This window comes from Sinocyclocheilus rhinocerous, unplaced genomic scaffold, assembly GCF_001515625.1.
Source record: "Sinocyclocheilus rhinocerous isolate Xijiao unplaced genomic scaffold, SAMN03320098_v1.1 scaffold1243, whole genome shotgun sequence".
Taxonomy (NCBI): Eukaryota; Metazoa; Chordata; class Actinopteri; order Cypriniformes; family Cyprinidae; genus Sinocyclocheilus; species Sinocyclocheilus rhinocerous.
Genome location: NW_015626033.1, coordinates 2,778,211 through 2,785,206, shown reverse-complemented (window position 1 = coordinate 2,785,206; position 6,996 = coordinate 2,778,211).

The following is a 6,996-nucleotide window of genomic DNA, read 5'->3' as shown; positions in this document are numbered from 1 at the left end:
GATGTTAGATTCAAGATTCATCTACAATATAAGGTTTGCGGCTAATCACATTTTTAGGTATCATACTTGTTTTTATTAACTAACAGATGGTTGTTTTTGATATTTTGATGAAATAACTTTTGTCAATAAAATTATATACACAAACTACGACTCCGATATAAAAATTTCAGTTATATCAGCTATTGCGAAAATCAATAATAAAGATTTCAGTAGCCTAATAAAAGCAAAATAAAAAAGCCCAAATTTAACATTGTTAAATCAATTTTATTTTCATTGTTTTAACTTAAGAAACTTAATGTGACAGATATGTCAGTCATACAGAAATTAAAAACAATTTCTGCACTCAAAGAATCATAGCATAGTTTAACTATTTGTATCTGTTTGATTTTATTTAAATAATCATATATTGCATTTATTCAAATTGCTTATAATCAGCATAAATCTGTTCATTGTGAAAACTGTTTACTTGGTTTAAAGCACAAACATGGTTAAAATATGGCTAGCTGTGGAACAAACATCAGGTAAAATGTATGAGTTTGAAACAAATTGGATTGATTGATCGATGATAAATATATAAACGTGATTATTGTTCATTTAAAATACATTCAGTTCATTAGTACCATTCTTCAGAAATCTTACCTGCTTAATTTATGTATGACTGACAATGTGCATCACATTCATTTCATTAGTTTGTTAGAATTGTGTAATCCAAATGGATACAAATTTTCTATGCAATTCAAATACATAAATCTTAAATTTAGACCTAAATATTTCTTTTGAGTCTGGACAGCCTCATGAGCACAGCTATGTTGCGATCACATGACACTTTTGCTTACAGAAAAAAAAAATGATTGTGGCTGACTGTTTAGCAGATTTCTGCAATGGCACTGGGAACCAAAAACGAATATTTTTGAGTGATAATACATCAATGCTGTGAAGAGTAAGTTGCCAGAGCAACATAAACAAAACACTACTAAGTGCATCTTTAATGAATCAATTCTTAATTCAAAATAAACCTACTTTAAATTAGTGGTTTAATTCATTAATGCAAACGGAGGCATTAACCATGCTAACCATGTCCAATTTTGGTAGTGTTTTTCTCTCTTCCATCTGGTGATCCTCTGGGCTCTCTTTGGAACATTTAGGGGGAAACAGTGCTTGGTAGAATTAAGGCGGCATGTTGTCCTCCAGTAATTCTGGTCTCTGAAAGAGTGCCCACATTTCACTGCTTTCAGATGCTGCAGAGTATTTTGCAAAGCATTTGGAGGCCGACGTGGTAAAGATACGCGAGCGTGAGTGTGTTTTCGTGTGCATGCAGCTGACACAACTGTGCAATTAGAGGATAATTAAGGGGAAGTGCTGTGTTAAATCTAATGATCGAGCCACATAGCAACAGGAAAACAATTTTTTCGCTAAAAGACAGAGAGAGGTGCATGTGAAGTATCTGAAGCTGATTCTGTTATCTTTCATGTGGGGAATCTGTGGTTTTTGAAAGCAGAGAATTTTTAGAAACTGGAAAACATCATGAAATATGTCATCTTTGTACTTGATGCACATGAATGATGCTCTCTTAATGCTTGGATGTTGTGTTACTATTATTTAGTAGGCCCATAAACAGATCCAGCTGTGCTCACAGTACACTGCAACCCCAGCATGATGAACCTAATGCTTGTGCTGTAATTTTCATGTGGTGGAAGCTGAGCAGGGTGTCTCCTGAGGAGACATCACAGTTCTTGTCCCAGGGACAGGCATAAAACAGTGAGAAAGGAAGAGAGAGATCTCAAAGGAAGCTTCTAAGAAAGCTATTAAGTCTGTTTCTGGAAAGCATCATTAAAAATTAAGCCTTTGGAATATTTTGTATGATTGAAGCATCTAGGTAATAAAATGAAACACTTGAGATATTGCAGGACCACAGTGTTCTTTACTGTTTTGAACAACAACACTGTGTCAAGGTCCATTTACCTCAGATGAACCATTTCTCTCTTCTTCTTCTTCTTTTAAATATTTCAATAAGACATAAAACACACAAGGAGATACAAAAAAAGAAAAATGATCCAATTCAGTCCAAGCCAACTCAATATTATGGTATGAGATGTTCTCTTGACTTTTGTATTGGAGATTTTCCGAACTGAAGCTAACAAAAGCCATAAATCTGCCAACATTTTAGGATTAGGGTTTGAATTTAAGACATCTTGCCTTTACTGTTCATCTAAATACATTTTAAGGCATTATTGCATCTCACTCTTTATTACCTTAGTCATCATTATGAAAAATAACCATAATGACAGAAATATATAAATAAAGTGAATAAATAAAGTGATAAAACGCAAGAAATAAAGTAGCTGAAATTTATGAACAGGACAGGCCAGAAATAGTTTCCGCTTCTTCTTCTAGACACAAATAGCACAAGGGAAAATCTCAGTTTATTTTACTTAAATATTTACATATACAGGGATAATAATAATTAAAAAATTTTAAATAAATAAAAAATTGGGATACTTACTACTGTTCAAAAGTTTGGGGTGAGTAAGATGTATTTTTAATGTTTTTGAAAGAAGTCTCTTATGCTCACCAAGGCTGTATTTATTTAATAGACTAAAAACATTAATATTGTGAAATATTATTACAATTTAAAATAAATGTTTTCTATTTAAATATGTTTTAAAATGTAATATGTTCCTGTGATGGCTAAGCTGAATTTTTAGTCACATGATCCTTCAGAAATCATTCTAATATGCTGATTTGCTGCTCAAGAAACATTTCTTATAATTATCAGTGTTGAAAAAAATTCTGCTGCTTAATATATAGAAAAGCACATGCTAATGGTCCATCAGTTGTCCATTTTTGGAGGCCAACTACAACGGCAAGCCAGTACCCCTGAGGTTTTTCAATTTTATATTGTTTGTGTAGAGATGGTTCAGATGTTGTCACATTCTCAGTCACCAGCCCAGAACTACATTTCCCAGCAGCCCGTCTGGTTCACACCTGCACCCTGTCCCCAATCAGCACACCTGTTACTGATCACCTCATTCCCCCACACTATATAAACTGTCACCAGTCACATCACAATTGTATGGTCTCGTTGCAGTTTCTCCAATCTTCCAACCTTGTGTTTGTACTTACCTGGATTCCCCTACCTGCCCTTCTGCAGTTCATCTGTGCTTATATCCTTATCCCTGCAGGGAAAAAGAAACCAATTATCATGAGAAGTCATTTGAACTCTTTATGAAAACTGGACACTTACCTGAGTTGCTGTTTGGAGTTCCCCATCGGATCTTTATGTTCGACGATCCTGTGAAAGCAGAAAGGATTGTTTAAGCTATCTTCCTTCATGTTATGATTAATGTCCAGTCTGAACGTACCTGCTTGAGTTTGCTTCTGCTGTATAAATAAATATATCCTAGTTAACTTACCTGTGCTTCTCCCGGTCTGTTTTGTGACAGATGTTCAGTAGCAGAAATGGAAAGTTTCACACTTTTATCTTTTATCTCCTGTGCACTGTGTGACTGTGCAACAATTTCCCATAATCCACATAGTCCTACAAAACTGGGAAACTGACCTAGAAATATTGTTGCAGGTCAAATGTGTGCAGAGAGAACACTTATCACATTAGCATGTTTTTGAAATGGTTTTTATCTGTTGTCATTCTTGTTCCAGCAGGGGTAAAATGTAGAAGACTAATGGGTCATGGTGAGTAGAGCGGTCCAGTGCTGTTGTTGAATGTTAATACGCAGTCATCTGAGCAGTGCTTTACTTCTCAAGACCCAAAATGACTACCTGCAAAGTTCATTAATTGTTATCATTTCTTAAAATATTACTTATCCTGTTTTTGAAGAATATGGCAGAGGCCAAGCAGGCGGATAAGAAAACCTTTTCCATTTTCCATGTTTTTATAATTCCTCTTTCGAAACACAAGCCTGCCAGAATGGACCCGTGATGCAGTAAAAATTATTTTATGGCAATTGGGTGCAAAGTTTAAAGTTTACAAACTACTATATCATATGCAGTGACCACATAAAAGATGCAGTGATTACATAAAATAAAAGACAATAAAGTGATGTAATGTAGCAAACAAGTTTTCCTCGAAAGAACACAACAGAGACTCCTTAAGTCTCTTAAGATTACTTTAAGGTAATAGCTCACTCAAAAAAAGGAAAATTTGTTGAGAATTTGCTCACCCTCAGGTCATCCAAGATGTAGATGAGTTTGTTTTCTTCTTCAGAACAGATTTGGAGAAATTTAGCATTACATCACTTGCTCACCAATGGATCCTCTGCAGTGAATGGGTGCCGTAAGAACAAGAAGAGTCCAAACAGCTAATAAAAACACCACAATATTCTACAAGAGTCCAGTCTATCCATTAAGCATTAATCTTCTTTTTCATTATTTTGCATCCTATAAGCTCACCAAAGGTGAACATTTATTCAAAAACAAATCGGTTGTCTTAAAGGGGTCATATGATGCTGCTAAAAAGAACATTATTTGAATATGAAATGTGTTTATGCGGTTTAAGGTTGAAATGTTGCACCAAGAGCTTGTAACACTCCAAAGAGAAAGGAAAAATTGAAATCGCATCATATGACCCCTTTAAATTTGTAGTGATATTATATTATATTATAAGATATTATAGTGACTAGTTAGCAGACTAAATGTCTTTCACACATGTTTTGCTATGTGATTCTAATGGTTCATCTAACAGATACTTATGTTGTGGCCAAAAACAGCAGCTTGTTTTGTAGACACCATAGAGCAAGAGGAACTGAACTGTCACAACAATGGTTGAGCTCTCACTAATCACACTCTATGGTCATTACATGCTCAATTACATTGGCTTACTCATCTGCATATTTGTCCTATAGGTCTAAGGCTATTTCAAGCAAACGTTTGCACATATCACAACAGTTTTGCCAGTTAAACAAATATCTTGACCCAGAAACGTCTAAACTAATTTACGTTATCTAAACATCTTCAGAAAAAGCAGAGAAACAAAGACCAACCATCATTAATTACCTTAAATAATCATACTTTACTGACAAGTAGACTATTTTTTTGTATAAGATATAAAACCAGAAAGGGGGGAGATAAAAATTGTTGTTTTACTTTAATCCAACGGTAAGCAAAATTGCTTTCTTATGTTTACATCTAAACAACACTAGCCTTCATTCAATTAAAGAGTGATCTTCATTAATCTTCATCAAGATTTAGTGTCTAAATACAAGCCGTTCACAATTTTTTTTTCAAGGGAGTTTATGATTTAAAACAGCTTATTCCAAAAATCTCCACATGGAAAAATGTGGTTCCTTGAAACCTGTCTGTTTCATTCATTCACATAGAGGTGTAAGTCATCTGCAAAGGTAACACTTATTTTAAATGCGTTTGATGTGAGTGCAAACAACTTAATTAAAGACACCAGTCTGACTTCACTATTGGCAGGCAAATAAACATTAATTAATGCTGCAAGGGTGCCAGTTTCAATGTTTTGAAACCACAGGACCGAGTATTCATTTCAGAGCAAATTACAGATGCATCTTTTCAGTTGTCGTACAGAGGCATGGCAAACTGATGATGTATGATTCAGGGTAGATCAAGAGGATATTAACATTGTCATATGCTGGCCATGAGATGAGCTCATGGAGGAAGATCAGCACATTTCAAACACCAGCCACTTTCACATTTGTGTGTACCAAGCCAGTCATCTGTCTGAGAGGAGAAGCTGATTAGCTCTGCACTCAAAACACCAAAAAATGGTGTTGAGGTCATGAAGGAAGGTGGCAGATTAAATTAGGAAAGCTTTACATAAAGCAGGCTCTCAAAGTGTTATTAACTTCATGGGCAAATCTCTGTGGGCTACTGCCGTTTAAAAGTGTAAAATTATTCAGTCTCTTATTTTTTTTTCTCCTTCATTTTTCGAATATGTTCCTTTGACATATTCAAAAGCCAGTAGTCAGATATTATAGGTAGGACTGGATAAAAATATCAGCTTTTAGATTAATCCCAATCGGAGCCCCTAAAGGGATGTGGAGAGGGTAAAAATTTTTTTAGATGGGATGAAAAATTATATTTCAATGCTTTTGCATTAGCTTCCAAAACATTTTGTGATGAAAATAATATGCAGTCGCAGGAACAACAATATTTTAGTGCTTTTGTGTTTTGCAAGAGTTTCTTGGAGGAATGCAATACTTTTGCAATAAAACACAAAAGCATTGAAATATAATTTTTCTTCTTGTGTCCTTTTTTTCATCACCATGTCCCCTTAGGAGCTCCATAAAATCTTTATTTGAACACATTTTTAATGTCGATATCGATAACATTTCAAGCTCAATCTTTTACACTGTGCACTGCTTGTGCACCCACATGCGCTATTCTAAATCGCTATTGAATCTACAGCTACGACACAAGTCATATATCATATCTGAATTGAATGTGAGATTAAAAAGCACATGCATAGCGAAATATTGGCAATGAAAACATGTTTTTTTATTGAGTTATCATCACAGGCTGCTTGCAATAACATATAGTGCAACCTGTGAAGTCTGATTCACAAGCAAATGACTCTTATGAACTGAATCTTTTTAGTGAATCAACAGCATACAGATTGACCAGTGTGTTCCAGTTCACATATAAATGATACGGTGGCCGAGAAGTGCTAAACAAATCACAATTCTGAAATCAAAATAACAAATTACAAACGTAAATGCAAGTCTAAAAAACAAAATAAAAATTCAGAAAGCACAACAATCCATGTATCATTCGATCATTCGTTTTTTGATTTAATATTGAAAGTAAAAAAATGAGAAAACAGCTCCTTTTTCGTTTTTTTGTTTATTTCCAAAAAACGAAAAATGAAAATTCAGCTTAAATGTTCGTTTTTCGTTCATGGGTGGAAAAATGAATAAACAGCTTGAATATTCGATTTCTAAATGTGGGCGGGAATTAAACGCCCCTTTCTGCTGATTGGTCAGCCGAAGATCAAACCGTGCCGTCATCAGTTCTTCC